Here is a 16,703-nt window from a genome sequence, read left to right as displayed (position 1 = left end):
CCAGCATGAATTATTATAAGCTGTACCCACTAGAATATAAAAACAGCGTTTTCCTAGTGATTGCATTATCTCTGAGCCCTGATAAGAGAATGGCTTAAAGGAAAAGGAGCCGATACCTTAATGGTGTTGGGGAGGGAGGCGGCCATGCCAGGCTGCATAATGGGCCAGGAGGCGGGCGGCTGGCCTTGGGGAGCAGCGAGGGAGCTGTGCTTTGAAGGCAGTCGGCAGAGCCGGCGTGGTGCTGGGCTCCTAGAGGTAAGGAACCTCGCAAGGCCTCCTGTGGTTGTTTGTACTTACGGAAGTCTGAGGCCTGATAAGCATTTTATTTAGTACAGTGAGAGACTTTGAGGACTTCGAAGCAGTCATAAGTCATTTGCTCCTGTTTTCTCCCCAGCACCCTACCTGGAGCTGTGCAGTGCCTGAAAAGCTTGGCCCCCAGCATGGAGGGAGAGGACAGCCTTCCCTCTTCCTTGGTAGGGGTGGACATGGAAGGTGGGAAGACATTTGGGGTCTGCGGCAAGCTAGGAAATCTCCCTTAGGCCCAGGCTGGAGCCATGGTTCTCAAACTTGCCTGCATAGTACAACCCCCAGGAAGGAGGAGAGGAAGCGGTACTTAAAAATCCCAGTGCCTAGGGGCCCCTGGGTGGCTCAGTTGGTTAAGTGTCCAACTCCTGATTTTGGCTGAGGTCATGATCTCGGGGTCATGAGATCAAGCACAGAACCCTGCATTGGGCTCTGTGCTAGGTGAGGAGTCTGCTTGAGAGTCTCTCTGCCCTCCCCCTGCCTGTGCTTGTGCACTCTCTCTTTCTCTCTCTCTCAAATAAATATATTTAAAAGAAAGAAAAGAAAAAAGAAAAATCCCAATGCCTCAACTGCACCCCAGACCAATCCCATCAGACTCTGGTAGGAATGGGGGAGCTCAAGTATCAGCCTCCCCCCCTCCCCATAAGACTACCAGGGCACTTTCAGTATGGATCTAAGTTTAAGAATCAGGGGGGTAGAACATTCCCAATCTGTAAGTAGCAATGAGGAGTTTTGGGGAGATTCATTGTCTTGGTCCACAGGAAACTCCTTAGAGGCTCTGCCTGTGCACCCGACAGTGTATTAGATACCCTGATGTAGCCCAGGGGAAGGAAGAGGAGGAAGGGACAGACAAGACAACACTGCTCTTGTATTATTTGGGATGATGCATTAGCTGCTTTGTTTTGACATACGTTGGGCCGTGAGTCACTGACAGCTTTGCCCCATCCCAAGCTCCGTGTACACACGAGCGCGCACACACACACACTAGCAGTTTAAGACAGCCTCTGGTGTATTAAGAAAAATCCTCAGTGCCTATGTAGGGAGCACCATCCCCCCTGAGAATAGGGCAGAGCTGAGACCGAGGAGTGGAGCCCCAGGAAAGAAGCCTCATCATGAGTCGATTAAAACCCCAGCCTCCTGACCTCCAATCATAAGTTCCTGGCCCTGGGAAATAGCTCTCTAATGGGCTTTAGGCGATAAAGCAACAAGGTTGAAATTGAGGTTACATTAAAGCCTAATTTTCTTATGAGGAAAAATGTGCAAATGAATCTGAAAGTGATGTACCTTTGTAATCCAGCTTCCCTGTGCCCAAACACCCCGAGCCTTTGTCTCAGTTTTCTCAGTGCAGCACGTGCCTGCAGCTGCCCGAATATATTTTACCCAGTCATGCAGTCTCCCTTAACGGGTGTGGGCAGAGGGCGATGGCTCCGCGCCATCTGGGGTGATTCAGGACTACTGAAGCCTCGCGTGGACCCCTCCCACAGGCAGTCCTCTGGGTATCAGAGGAGCGTACCACACACCTGGCTAGTCGTACACACTTAGGCAGAAATCAGATGCCCTTAGCCTCAGTTCTTCCTCCAGAAAAAAGGGACGTTCATGACATCCTATCTGGGAAAGGGCTGAAAGCATTCTGGAGCCGTTAATGTAAGTTAGGGCTTTATTAGGCCCAGTTCTGCCAGGAAGCCAGCTTTGTAACCTCAGGCAAGTCCCTTTGGTGCCCTAAGCCTGGTTGCCTCCTTTCAAAATCAGTTTGGAGCGGACACCTTTAAATACATTCCAGCTCTGTGGTTCTCCCATTGGCACACACCTCCTTTCCGTAGGTTTCAGTTTACCAAAAATGCCCCTTTTCAGCCGCCTCTCTTCATTCCCAGTCCCTCTTCCCCACTCTCCATTATCCATTGTGAGATCTTGGAATAGGGAGTGAAGGAATAACGGGAAACAAAGACCACCAAAACTTCTCAGCTCAAACAGCAGAGCCTGGCTTAAGAAAGAAAGTCGTGTGAGTGCCAAGGAATGCTGAGGTGCCATCCGGAAACACTGTTTACTCCCTTGCAAGCCCCGAGAAAGGTGATCAAGAAACACCAAGAGAATATTTTTCTTCTTACGTGCAGTTCTTATTTCCCTGGTGTTTCTAGGCGGTATTAGCCTTTATGCTAAGCCACCCATCTTACATTGTCCGGGATTTCATACACACTAGATGACATTATGCTATTACCACTTTTAATGCTGCAGTAATTTTCATAACATGCAGTATGTATACGGATCCTTATTATAACTTCTGCTTGGGCCTTTTTTTTTTTTTTAATAAGTCATTTTTTTTCTTTTGGCAGCTACGTTGCTAAGGGCTTTGAGGATTTCCTTAATGCCGTCACTCGATGGGTGTGTGTTCTGAATTGTCATTTTTTGCTTTTGTGCAGTTTCTTCCATTCCTACGAGCTTTGTTATCTGCTCATGAAGAATATGGCTTTTAGGAAGTTGGGATTGCAGGCAACCCTAGTGATGCCCAGAGTCTTGTTAGGAGGGCATTTGTTCTTGCTCTCGGCACAACAGATCTGAGATTCTGGTATGGACTGAAGCTGAAATGAATTGCTTACGATGAGACCCACAAAGACAAAGAGACATGCAGGTGGCTAAGGGCTTTAAGGGGCAATGTAATCATTGCTGACTTCAGGCTTGCTCGTGTGCAGAAATAAGTGCTGTCGCAAAAAGCTCCCACTTTGAGGGGTGCCTGGGTGGCTCAGTTGTTAAGCGTCTGCCTTCAGCTCGGGGCATGATCCTGGGATTCTGGGATCCAGCCCTGCATCAGGCTCCCTGCTGGAAGCCTGCTTCCTCTCCACTCTCCCTGCTTGTGTTCCCTCTCTTGCTGGCTGTCTCTCTCTCTGTGTCTGTCAAATAAATAAATAAGATCTTAAAAACAAGCTCCCACTTTGAGAAATTGTTAGAGCTCAGGTAGGAGAGATCGTGGGCTCTCTGAGTCATTTGATGGTATTTAGTAATTCCCTGCAGAAGGGATGCATGGGTTCCTCAGGAGAACCACACATCACTGTACTACATACAGCCCTGCAATTCTGCTTCTTCCTAGCTGTGTGCCCTTGGGCAAGAGAATAACCTCTCACCTCTGTTTCCTTGTCAGTAAAATGGGCCTCTTAGAACCTAGTTTTATAGGGTGATGCTAAAGGATTGGAGATAATGCTTGTTTCAACAAAGGGCACTAACGGGACCCCCAATAAATTTGTTTTTAATAATTTTCTTTAGCAGATATTGGAATATAAGGCTTTGATTCTTGTTAAAAAGACTTGTGGCTTTTAAATGGGGGATTTTGCTTTTTTTTTTAATTGGCTGCATAAAACAATGGTCTTCAGCCCTCCTTATATATTAGATTGACTTAATTGGTTTTGAGTGGGGACCTGGGGATTAATATTTTAACTTTTTTTGAGGTGTGATTTAAGATAAAGTACATGTATCGTAAGTGCATGGTTTGATGAATTTTTACGTAGGAATACATCCTGTAACCACCACCCCTGTCAACATGCAGGATATTTGGCGCACACGTGTGTGTGTGTGTGTGTGTGTGTGTGTGTGTGTGTGTGTGTGTGTGTATTTTCTCCAGGTGTTTCAGATGGGTAGCGAGGGCTGATAACCACAACCCTAGCAGGTGGCCATCCACACTGGATCTGACACTGGCTTTTCCTCCTTCCCCCAAATGCACAGTGTGTTTACATAGCCTTGTACCCATGCTCTCCCCTACCATCAGCTCTGTTTCAAAAACCTCTTAACGCTGCCCACCGGTATGCCCCCAGCATGTGTACTAACCTCTTGTTGCCTTGACACTTTGTACCGCAGAGTGAGGGGGTAGGTGTTCTTCTCGGTGCTAGGAACTTCTCCAGTACAAAGACCAGATTTCTCTGGTTCTTCATATCCCTAGGGCAAGCACACCAAGTGTGCATAGAACAAACGAGTTAGTTCTGGGGCACCTCAACCATCCACTGCCATTTGCTTCACTCATAAGAATTGATTATGATGGGAGGGATACAGGAAACAGGTGCGTTAAGTCTAATTTTTGATTGTGGCCGTTTTGGCTAACCTGGGGGGCAGTGGCGGGGTGAGCTCTGATGGCACATTATCTTTGAGGAGGTCTCTGGGAAGTTGTCCTCTTCCAGGCAGGCCCAGAGACTGTCCCTGAACCTGACCTCCTCTCCATTCTCCACAGTGGCTGTCCTTCCTTGTCTGTGGACTGGACCTTCCCAGACCTCAACTGGGTAGTTTGGGCGGATAGTCCTTCTTTCCAGTGTCTTCCAAGGACACCAACCCCCACGGGATTCCTTTTTTCCTATTTTCTCTTGCACTTAAAGTCCTCATAGGTGCTCACGACAGGCTTGTCAGTACCACCTTCAGTTCACGGGAGAAAGGAATTAAGCCTTGAAACCTGCTCTGTCTGCATTGGAAAGAAGTGGAGAAAAGTGTTTCAAAAATATTTTTGGAAGTTTTAAATGTCGATTTTGTTTCCTTACTGACTTGTTTTGAGGAAGGAAAAAAAAATCACCAAGAGAAAATCACGGCTTCTGTTTTTGGCAGGAGGGGAGTGTGATGGAAGGAAAATGCCCTGTCCCACCATCACGACGCTGGGTGGGCTTCTCCTGGACCTCTAGCTGAGGCTTCCCCCCACCCCCCAGTAGAATCTTCTCTGTCTGGGCCCTGTGCCTAAACTTCCTCATCTGTGAAATGGACATATACACTCCTTTCATTCTCCATCCTCTGTAAATACAAATAAGCTTGAGAAAATCAGCTGAAGCTGGGTTTTTAGAAACCCTCCTCCAAATCATGTTTGGATGCTTTCCTCAAGAACCAGAGACGCAGGAGAACTCCCCTTAGGCTGCAGCCTCCTTGCTCGCCCTGGAAAATCCCTCCCGTCCAGCTCTTTGTGCTTTCGTTTCCAAGCTCGCCCTTATGAGAGCCCCACAGGTGGCCTGTGAAGCCAAGACAGGGCAGGTATTAAGACTTTGGAGAGGCATCACCTTCTTCAAGGAACCTTGAAGCCCTGACCTTGCCCCCATCGCCTCCGCCCATTTCTATTCCTAATGCTCTCTGTATGTTTGTCAGCACACCCACGTTGTGGGATTATCTGCCAGTGTGGCTCGTTCTCCCCTGGACTGTGGGTTGTGTGAGAGCAGAGACTGTCTTCTACTTGTCTGTAACCAATACTCAGCACAGTATCTTGCTGTCAAATTCAAATTAAAGAATGAATGAAACAATCAGTAAAGCTGCAAGGTAATCAAGTGGAAGAGAGACTAGAACCATGGTGTCCTGAGGCCACTGAATTGGAGGACACTGAACCTAATTCTTTTATGATCTTCTGGCTGTTCCGTTGTGGACTTCTGAAATCTTCTTTATGTTAATCTGTTACTGTATTTTGTAATATCAATAATTAAGTATACTTACGTTCTTATTTTGATGGACTGTATGGTGCTTCAAAATAGAAAATACAGAATTTTGGAAGTCCCCAGGACGCTAGATGACCTGAACTTAGTAACTCAATTTCTTTTGTCAGGGAATGACTTTGAAAGATTCAAGCAGTTCCGAAACCCAGGTTCCCGATATCTGAGGCAAAATATTTCAAACACATTTGGCAATCAAAACAATTCTTTCGGGAATAATAGATGAAATGATGGCATTTCTATTTCAAATTAAGTTTTGTTAATTCTAGAAATGAGAAAAAGTTGAATAACTGATAGCAAAACCTTTTTAGCAGGAAAGAATTTACTTTGGGAGGTTATTAGGCATATTATACTAATATTCATATACAACAAATTCAGCAACTTATGGGAAAAGAAAGAACAAGAATTAAGGCAAAAAAAAAGATTATTTCTCTATTAATACCTACACATTAAAGTGGAGGAAAGTCTGTGAATGTGAACTTAACCAAATCATGGTAGATAAACAGTTATGAGAACAGAATCTTTGAATGGTTTTATTTTTGGATTTACTTACTGCCATTAACAGAATCTTTGCCTGCAACCCAGTGGAGTTTTATTTTGTTTTAATCGGATTTGTTGGCTGAGGCAGTTATGTTGTTAAAAAGAAAATGTAACTTTTAACATCCAGCTGCTTTTCTGAGAATTACCCATCTATGAAAAAAAGTGGCACCATTAACATTTATGAGAAACAGACTTAACATTATCATAAATTATACAGTAAACTATCTTGGCCTTGGATTGAAAGGTGTGTGTTTGTCTTTGAAGCTGATGTATTTTGACAGCACACCAGGAGGCAACTCACTCTGAATAATGGGCAAGATGAGAGCCTCCGAGGAAAGAAATCACTCCCTTAAGTGAGCGTAAACCAGATGGGGGGTAAATGAACTTCCCCACCTGGACACATTGCAATTTTAGGAGCATTGATCACACAAGAAGTTAGTGCTAGCGGGGACCTAGAAGCCATTTAGTTCTATCTTTTCTATTTACAATGCAGAATCGGAGGCTCAGGAAAAAAAATAAAAAACCTCTTCGCTTTATCCAGTGTATCAGTGGAAAAGCCAGGAATGGAGCTCACGGAGCACCCCTGGGTCCAGCTCTCGGGTCCTGGGGACAGCACATTCGCTTGCTCGCCTTCTGCCGTCTCCAGAAAATGAGCAGCACGTTGTTTGAGATTTATGTCCTCTCCAACTTGAAAATCTCACGTTTCACTGATAGCTGTCATCTGGTGGATTTCTCTATTTTGCTACCTCGTTATATCTGTTCACTTCCAAGGCATGACGGCTTGGTATGGGATGTCCAGGATGGGGTGTCCAGGGACAGGTGACTGGGCTGCGAGGTCGTTAGGAGAAGATTTTGGGGTTCCAGTACTCCTCCTTCAGGCCAGTGATGCCCATGGTCAACCCATGTCCTGTTCGGTCTATACCGAAAACTCTGAAATGGGTCCCCCGGCTAGCCAATAAGCCTGATGACTTGCTCAGGAGGAGACATCCGTCAGCGGTGCCCCTTAATTTACATTTTCTCACCCCCTGTCTCCTTTCTAATGCCATCTGCATCTCACTTCAGTGATTACCACCAGTTTATAGCTGGGTGTCTTGCCTTCTCCGTTCCTCTTGCCCCTTGTTGCTAACATGGCTTATCCTCCATCAAGACTGCTTTTTGAGAAAGCTTTGAAGGACCCGCAGTGGATTCTTGTGGGTCGCCTCTAAATTGCCTGGACTACACAGGCTGTTTCTTTCGTGGTGGGTCTTACTTTGATACTGAGCCAACCCACCAAAGTACCTTGTTTCCCCCACACGTGGCTCACTATTTCTCACCCTACCCAAGTAGCTTCCCTCTGCTACTGAGAGCTTCTTCAGCTTCCCTTAGAACCGAGCTCATGATGCCCCACCCCCCCCATCATGGAAACCCGCCCCCTCACTGACTACTTCCTAGATTTCCGGCCCTTGGGTGCTCTTTGTAGAATAATGACTAGATTGTTCAGTTTTGTGCCCAAATTGTGCAGGTCCTCCTGGCTTCAGAGAGGCTGTGGTCCTGAAACTGCTTCTTCTTTTCCAAGTCTATTTGGGCCAACTTAAGTGTCCCCAACCGTGTGGCACCTTCACAGAGGCATTTGCCTTCCTGATGCACTGCTCTGGGGAGGCTGACTTCCTGAGACTGGTATCATACGAGGGAGGGAAAAGGAGTCCATTTAGCATTGCCACCTCTCTCTAATAAAGAGAAACCTCCCTTCACTCTGAAGCCACAAAAATGTGTTCTTGGCTTTGTTGGAGGGAGTCTGTTTTGGAAATTCCATGCTCAGCACCAGTAGGACTGTGGTGGGGGGCCGTGTGGAGCGGCATGTCCAGGATCAAGTGTCCAGTCTTTCACGTCAGCCAAGCTCCCTTTAAAACTTGAAAACCAGTGGTTTGCTGAGAGATCTTGTGTGGGTTTTCATTTTAAATGGTGCCCTTGAATGTGGCTCATATTTGCATTTCGTTGAATATCCGTTACAAAGCCTTCATAGTGGAGCACCTCCCAGTAAAAAGGACAAAATTAAAAGACTTGAAAGCCAGCTCCTTCATGCTTTCGGGAGATATGAAAGAGAGCAGTGTCTGCATTGGGCCAGACCCAGGATTCCAAACCTGTGGGTGCTGGATCCCCACGGACCTCTGAGTCTTCTCTAGGGGTGTGGGAATCCACATACCTCCCACCGTCAAACAGCGCCTCGCCATTTCACACGTAACGTCTTCTACACTACTCCTTTGCAAATACATGTAGATGGCTTTGGGACTTATAAACAAGTATTTGTTTTAAAGCACTGCTAAATAATTTTTTATTAATGGGTTGAAATTATTAGTTGAATCATGTGGGAGTCGACATGCTATTTCGATGTCACAAAGGAGTTCTCACAACCTCCAGGCAGAGAGCCAGTGTACTGAGACCCTGGGGCTTGTCTGTGGCCCTGTGTGGGGACAAATACCGGCCAAGACCCTCCATCAGAAGGGGTAAGGCTGCTTTGGCGGATTTCCACGACCAGGGCGAGGTGTAAGGATAGCTGTCCTCACTGAAAAGCCAGTTAGTTATGTAACCGGCTTCCTCGGAGGGGGTTACAGACCCGAAGCTTGTGAAATTGTTTTGCAGGTGTAGCGTTTGTCTGCAGGGTTTTTACTGGTGGAAACTTGGGTAAGTTCTTTCAGGCAACAGAGGTAAATGTTAACCCAGCTTCTCACCAACAGACACTTCGCTGAACCGGGGTACAGTGAAGAAATTCGACAACGAGGCCTCACGGCAACGGATTTTTTTCCTGCTAAAAGTCCTATTAATATAATTTCCCCCTTTGATGGAATGGATGCTGAAGGAGTCAGTGGTCTGGCCGTTATCTTGACAAGGTTTTTGTGGTTTTTTTTTTTTGTTTTTTTTTTTATTATTCGACAGACATAGAGACAGCCAGCGAGAGAGGGAGCACAAGCAGGGGGAGTGGGAGAGGAAGAAGCAGGCTCCCAGCAGAAGAGCCTGATGTGGGGCTCGATCCCACAACGCCGGGATCACGCCCTGAGCCGAAGGCAGACGCTTAACCGCTGTGCCACCCAGGCGCCCCGTTGACAGGGTTTTTTAAAAGCTGAAACTCACCTGAGTATTAAATGCTTCGGAGCGCGTGCCGCTCGTGTGGTTCAAGCTGAAATTTCAGCCCTTTGTCCCTTTCTCCAGGGTTCCCTTGGCCTTGGGAGAGAGGGCAGCGGTGACATGGATTGGAGCAGGGACGTCAGTCGCCAGGGTTGCCGGTTGTTTTTTTGTTGTTGTCTTTTTTTTTTTTTAAAGTCTCCCCAGTCGTCTCCGTGGTAAGCCAAAGTTTTAGTCTCACAGTGAAGTTTAAACCCAAAGCTGTGTTGGCTGAAATGAGGAATTTTTTGAGTGACATTTCTGTTTTAAGGGCTTCTTTCGAGGCTGTATTGCTGGCATACAAAGTCAGCTTCAGGGGGCAGGAAACGGTGTCAGCCCTAGTGAGTAATGTTCCCCTATTTTGGATGGAAAAACATTGAAAATCATGATTTTTGGCCCTCAAAGAATAGCTATTCGGGGCTGCCATGGTTCACTGTGTCTCTCGCTTTGCTTTGGCAATGACAGCGGATTCACCAGGATAACAGGCACTTTGGTTTTTACGGCGCTCGACATCTTAAAGGTCGCTGAAGTGCCTCCCAAACTCGTAAACGGACAAGACCACATATGCCCCTTACGTGCCGCGTCTCAAGGACAGTCTGCCTCAAGGTGGAGGTGGGTGTGTGTACGTGTGCCTGTGGGGGTATATTTTTAATGTTACTAATTGCATTTATATGTTATAAAATACATAATATAAATTTTTAAAAGCAGGTTCAGGAGCTCCCTAGCTAGACATTTGAAGACCTCGTCTGCAACACGTGGACTTGGGAATGACTGTAGACACTGTAAGGACCTGGTTTAGGAAGAGCTGACTTGGTTAAATCAGCCTTTTGTTTTGTTTTCCTCAAGAGGACCAGTGACCTAGGGCCACAAGAGGAACTTTGTCATTTGCCGTAGTATCTTGCTATGAAGCCAAAGAATGTTCTCTGTGGAGGTGAAAAACCTCCCACACGGTTCTTATGCCCCATCCATCTGTATTAGCCCCCTACTGTCTTTGGGCTCCAAGCCCACATCCTGAGCCCAGAGTTGGGCCTCCAGGTGTCTCCTGGCCTCCACCCACCATGCCAGCCTTACTTTCTCCCTCTCTGGAGGCAGCCAGGCCCGAGTTCGAATCATCTGTGCAAGTCACATCACACTTACTTAAAAGCAAATGCCGGATTTCTGTACTAACTGGTAAGAGCAGAACACACGTCTCCTAAGATTAGATTAAGGTCTGTATTTAATTAGGTAGAGGCACAAAATCCTGCCAATGCTGGGTGGCTGCTCTTAGCAGGAACCAGAGGCACCCAGTTCAGGGGAGCTTTCCCCAGGTCACGAAGGAAGGATGTGCAGCAAAGGGGGTCTCGTGGGACCTAAGAAGCCCATGCTTTGCTGCTCACCTGCTTACTCCTCCTTGGGCTCACATCACCATTGTAAACCTCCAGGACAAGTTTATGTCTTTCATTTAAATAGATTATTTACAAACCCAACTTAGCCCCACCCTCTCATCCAGGAGGAGACAGAGTTGGTGCCCCTCTGTCTGTGAATGGTAACTGTCCTCTGCCCGAGAGCTGTGTTCACAAATCAGTGTCCCCGCAGGGAGTTGGAAGGAACAAATAAGATCATTCCCACTATCTTCTCAGCAGAGCCGGCCTTGCAGTGTGTATTCTATAAATGTTAGTCACTATTGTTATTCACCTGCCCTTTGCTTTTCAGAGACTTAAACACATGCTGTAGCCTGTATGACCCTTCACTTCCTGTCTCCTCATTTCACTTTGCCTCAAAAGGCCTTTTCCCCAGTCTTTGCCTTCAGATTCTGCTGTCCTGTCAGGCTTTGTGCAAATGCCACTCCCTCCAGGAAGCCTTTTTGGACTGCTCCCTGGTACCCTTCCCTGCTTGAAGGGCGCTTACTCCCTTGCTCTCCCTCTCCCGTTCTCATTCTCTCTCTCCTGGGCTCTTTCCTCCAGCAAGCCTCCTCAGACTTCCTCTGTGTTCAGTCCATTGTGGATGAATACTTTTATACGATACAATTAAAAAGAAAAAAGCAATTTAAAAATACAAGCCCCCATTTTTTTTTAATTGAAGTTACCAGACATAAAATGTCAAATTTACGTGAAAGGTTTTAAAAGCTTACTCTCAGTTCCTGAACTTCTCTCGCTCCAGACCAGTAATGACCAGGGTGGGGACCGTGTTGGTCCACAAAGCATGCTCTGAAAAAGCACAGGGTTACATCGTCTTGATTGGCACACTCAGGTCCATGTTGATGCCGGTGACCTCAATCTCCTACACCTGGCAGGAGCCTTACACGTAGAGGGTTCTTGATAAATTAGTTGAACTGAATGAATGAATGGATGCACAACAAATATTAGTCGAATTGAATGAATACATGATTGAAGGTGCAGAGCATATTTAAAACTCATAATCCCCAGGAAGAATTTTCTTAATGAATGGCATGCCAAAGGGATTATAATTTTTTATCTTTGCCTTTTATAAAATTTACTCATTTGCATTGCATATTAAGACTCATTCTTTTTCCTTCGTTTTTAAAATTTCCCATCTCTGATAGCTAAGTCGAAATAAGGTTTATGCTTTCCCTGGAATATGCGCATCCTTGATAATATCCTGAGAAGTAAGATGAGAACCTTAAGAGAGAACGCATACCTTGTGCTTTAGTGAGAATCAAAATTTCTGTATTTAATAATTGCTAATTAGAGTGCAGAAGGAAGACAGTATATGCTTCTATATGTATGAACTTGACAAGAAAAGTTATAACTCAAGAGCCATATTTGAATTAACGGAGGTAAAAGTTTATTTTGTAGTACTGCCTTCAATCACCAAATCAATGTGGAAAAGAGGAAAAGCATATCTCCCTACCAAGGTTTTCTTCCTCCTCGAGGAATGCACTCTGGTAGTTCTCAGAGACATTAAAAGGAACCCCAGTGAACCAGCTAGCAGGACGCTTTCCAGTAATCTCTGCGTCTGTCTGAACAGAGGCAAACCCAGCTTGACCTCCTCTCTAACCACTTAAAGGAGGTTTTGAGATTTGGGGATAAGCTGTATACATTCTTGTCTAGAAATAACATCTCACTGTTGTTTCTTACCTTGGGGAAAAAAAAAAAAGGAAAATATTAAGTCCTGCACACCATTCAGCTTTCTTCGTTTTATTGCCTCGTTACCTCCAGTCTCCTACTCAGACTTTTCGAGGCCATAGTAATTTCTCCTGCATTCGGGGTCCGCACTGTGGGATCATCCAGTCCACAAACGTTTATGGAGGTCTCCTGTGTGTAAGGCAGCGGTATAGATGCAGACGACACACAGACGCAAACAGCCGCATACTTGCAGTTGACATTCTGTGGCCCGAGTGATCCTAGGGGTGATGTTACCTGTAGAGAGGAAGTGCAGAGTGCAGGTTGTACGGGGATTGTGCAGTGGATTCTGACCCAGTGGGAGAATGGGTTGGTCAGGGAAGTGGCATTTAGATGTGAAAGATGGGTAGAAATTAACCAGGAAGTATATTGGGGAAGAGTATTCTAGGACTTAGATGGTTCTCTTCTCTAACCATCAGCCCTGGCAACACATTGGGTTATCAAATAGGATATTGTATGGGGCGCCTGGGTGGCTCAGTCGTTAAGCGTCTGCCTTCGGCTCGGGGCGTGATCCCGGCGTTGTGGGATCGAGCCCCGCATCGGTCTCCTCTGCTGGGAGCCTGCTTCTTCCTCTCCCACTCCCCCTACTTGTGTTCCCTCTCTCGCTGGCTGTCTCTATCTCTGTCAAATAAATAAATAAAATCTTAAAAAAAAAAAGTCTCTATAAAAAAAAATAAAATAGGATATTATATTTCTCACTAATAAAGCTGTTTATTTTTCGAATCATAGAATTAAATGAAAGTCGTGTGTGTATAAAAAGTACTCACCATGTGGCAAGCCCTGTAACTGCAGCAACCCTCTCAGTTAGATACTATGGTCATCCCCATTTACAGACGGAGAAACTGAGGCACTAGGAGGTAAAATAACTTGCCTAAGATCACGTAGCCAATAAGTGATGGAGTCGAGATGTGAACATTGGGCAATCTTTCAGAGTCCATGCTTTTAACAGCTGAACCATTCTGCATGTGCTACAGGCAAAAAGCATCTTCTGTTTCTTTTTTTGAGGTGTGTAGTTTCTAATACAGTGCTGACTAAGTAAATCAACCCCCAATAAATGCTTACCATTTAATCAGGTTAGACTTAGTTACCCCTTTGCCAGAGGGTCTTTGATTTCATTGAAAATAACATGGGCTGCAGGAGGGCTTGCAGACTGAACCATGTAGTAACAGGGGTGGTGAGGTGATCAGAGATTGAGGCCACCTGGTTTCAAATCCCCCCTTTGCTACTTTGCCTAACACTGGAACAAACCCTGTGACATTTTTGTGAAGACTGACCTTCTTTCATTCCTCAAATATTTATTGAGTAACTGCAAAATGCTCCTCACCGTTCTGAGCACTGAGGATCCAGCAGTGAACCGAACAGACAAACCCAGTCCTTGCAGAACTTACATCCTGGTTACATGCTAATGTGTGTCACATGCTTACACAGGGCCGTGGTATCGGTTAATTCTATTATATGGTGCTGCTGTTCCGTGCTTTGTTACGGGCAGGGTTGGCACATTCCTAGTCTGGTGAGGCCTGTCGATGAGGTGGTAGAACAAGATTTGTGATGCTGATGGCAAATCGGATCCTAGGACAAGGTGATGGTGGAGGTCTGCTAATGACCACTGTCGAACTAATCATAGAGCTGTTGGTCTCAGTTTTTAAGATAGGCAAAGTGTTCTCTTGGGGCATTACACCAGGGTTTTTGATGCTGTGCATTGTAGTGGTAATGTTTTGGTGCTAACAGAAAAGATCCGTAAAGGGCCAGATAGTGAACATTTTAGGATTTGTGGGCAATGTGGTCTTTGTGGCAACAACTCAACGCTGCCCCTGCAGCAAGAAAGCCGCCATAGACACTATGTCAAGGAATGGGCCTAGAGCTGCGTGCCAGTACTGCTTTATTTATAAAAGCAGGCATTCAGCCCAGAGGTCGTAGTTGGCTCACCTCTGTTCCAGAAGACGGTAGAAATTCTGTGAGCGATCACATAGCTCACAGCACTAGCTTTTTTTTTTTTTTAAAGATTTTATTTATTTATTTGACAGAGATAGAGACAGCCAGTGAGAGGGAACACAAGCAGGGGGAGTGGGAGAGGAAGAAGCAGGCTCCCAGCGGAGGAGCCTGATGTGGGGCTCGATCCCTTAACGCCGGGATCACGCCCTGAGCCGAAGGCAGACGCTTAACCGCTGTGCCACCCAGGCGCCCCAAGCACTAGCTTTTTTTAAGAGAAAAGAAAACGTGAACTGATCGAGCAAAATAACATTGACTTACTTCAAACCTAAAATAGACTCCTTAGGCACTTTTAAGTTTGCATTGGACTCTTGTTGATGGTCTAAATTTCCCGTTCTGTATGACCTTCCCTGATTGGTTCAAGACCAAGACCAGTGTGAAGAAGTTTGCAAGAACTTGGAAGGGGCGTCTTGCCTGGAATAGAATCAGAGCGAAACTGCCCCATGGGATTTATGTTGGGTGCAAGACAGAATTTTCAGCAGTGAGGGCTTAGCAATATTGAAATAGCTTACTGAGGAGGGTTATTGCTGGAAAGCATCTTCCTTCTCGAGCCATTTGAAATTCTACATTGGACCCACTCTGGCAGCTAATCACTCACTGATTAAAAATCTGACATTCTCCTTCTCTTGTGTGAGGTGCTTAGTTCCTGATCCGGACAGAAGGCTGATGGTGGATGAGTTTAATGGATAGTATGCTCTGCCCGGGATTGGGTGATCAGCTTTACAATATTAAGCCACCTAGAATGAAGTCTCAGGAAATTACAGTAAGGGAGAAGAAGCCACTCTGAAATGGAGAAACGGAGGCCTTTCCAAGGTCTTTCAAGAATGAAATTTGATTTAAGAGGCCAAAAGTGTCTCCAAGTAATGTGACCCTGACTCCAGAACACCTATCCCAGATAAAAGTAAAGCTAATTAACATATCAATAGTTTGTAGATCTTAGGTGCTTCCAAAGTGCTTGAGGGTGTTTGACAACTTTTTCTTCCCTTAAGCTCTTTTGCTTTCTCTTTGAAGAATTATTTTAAACAAAGAGAACCCCTGTTCCAATCTATTTTAATCTCAAGGATGTCTGATTTAATATAATTTTCTCACGTTCCTATCAACTTGCCAAGGTGAGGAATAATTTACTTTGTTGGAGCAAAAGAACAAAGAACTTTGGAGGAAATGGAGAAGAGTGGACTTCTTAAAAAAAAAGTGCCGTAGTTTAGTTCATCCTGACCAAACTGCCACTCATTTGTAAACCTCTCCATTTTTAGATGGTCTTGCGTTTCGAGGCCTTTGTGAATTGGTTCACATAGGCAGTCATGCAAAAACAGCTGTGTTCTCTCTCCGTGGTCTCTGAGGTACTTAGATTTGGTTGATGGGTGTATTAGGAATGAGCAGAGCCGAGGTGATTCCAGTCCATCGGATACAGCAAATAATTACTTCTGTGATTCTGGAAACCATTAAATACACGCCCACCCGAGAAATGAATGTTGCCAGGGCCAAGGTGGGCAGGCGCTGGCTGCTCAGTGACCATGCTCAGGAAGGTGTGTGTGGGAGGGAAAGAAGGGTTCCAGGAAGACTCTGTGCCCTCTCCTAGGATGATTAAGACCTCAATGAGTCTGAAGAAAGGACCCGGCATATAGCTTGTTTTCCGGAAAGGTTACTTGACATTCTCACTCCCTCTTTCTGCTCTCAGTTGCTTTTAGGAAGACATACTGTAATTCAAATAGAAATATATTTGTTGTAAATCTGCCGAAGATGCAAGGGCCACGGCCTCCCAGAGTTCATAAGCAGATGGAGGAAAGAGATGCTGAGAGCAAGTGCAATGAGAGCCATGCTGTAACAGACGGTGGGGGGACAGCACAGGCCCTGCCAACGTTAAGCGAGTGGTAAAATCAGATCCAGAAGAGAACATTCTTTTAAAGGGCGGGGGGGATGGAGGAAGGTGGAACTGGTCCCGAATGGTTAAGGAAGGCTTCATGGAGGAGGTGTGATTTGACCAAGGCCTTGATGGGGGGTGGGATTTGAATGGATGGGGAGGAAGGGATCACAGGTGGTGAGAGTTATGAGCTCCTAAAACACAGGTGGGTATTGGTTTTCTAAGTCATTATTAGTGTTTGAAGCTACTTACAGATGTTTATTGAATGAACGAACGATTCTTAAGTGAATGGAGGATTCCCCTGAACTTAGCCTG

At 45.7% G+C, this 16,703-nt stretch overlaps 1 protein-coding gene and 1 long non-coding RNA gene across 4 annotated transcripts in view; both read left to right on the top strand.

Moving 5' to 3' along the window:
* RORA (RAR related orphan receptor A) overlaps positions 1 to 16,703 on the top strand; it is a 1,262,587-nt gene that overhangs the window by 671,575 nt on the left and 574,309 nt on the right. The gene's annotated exons all lie outside the window — the stretch shown is intronic.
* Positions 1 to 16,703, top strand: part of LOC148107039 (uncharacterized) — a 75,424-nt gene that overhangs the window by 24,899 nt on the left and 33,822 nt on the right. The window contains exon 1 of the long non-coding RNA XR_015723207.1: positions 1 to 16,703. This exon is cut by the window's left edge and continues 24,899 nt beyond it; it is cut by the window's right edge and continues 13,122 nt beyond it. This is a non-coding gene — a long non-coding RNA (uncharacterized LOC148107039).

The sequence above is a fragment of the Ursus americanus genome, chromosome 36, assembly GCF_024610735.1.
Source record: "Ursus americanus isolate L20-20 chromosome 36, mUrsAme1.1.p, whole genome shotgun sequence".
In the NCBI taxonomy this organism is placed as follows: Eukaryota; Metazoa; Chordata; class Mammalia; order Carnivora; family Ursidae; genus Ursus; species Ursus americanus.
This window is presented reverse-complemented; position numbering and strand designations above follow the sequence as displayed.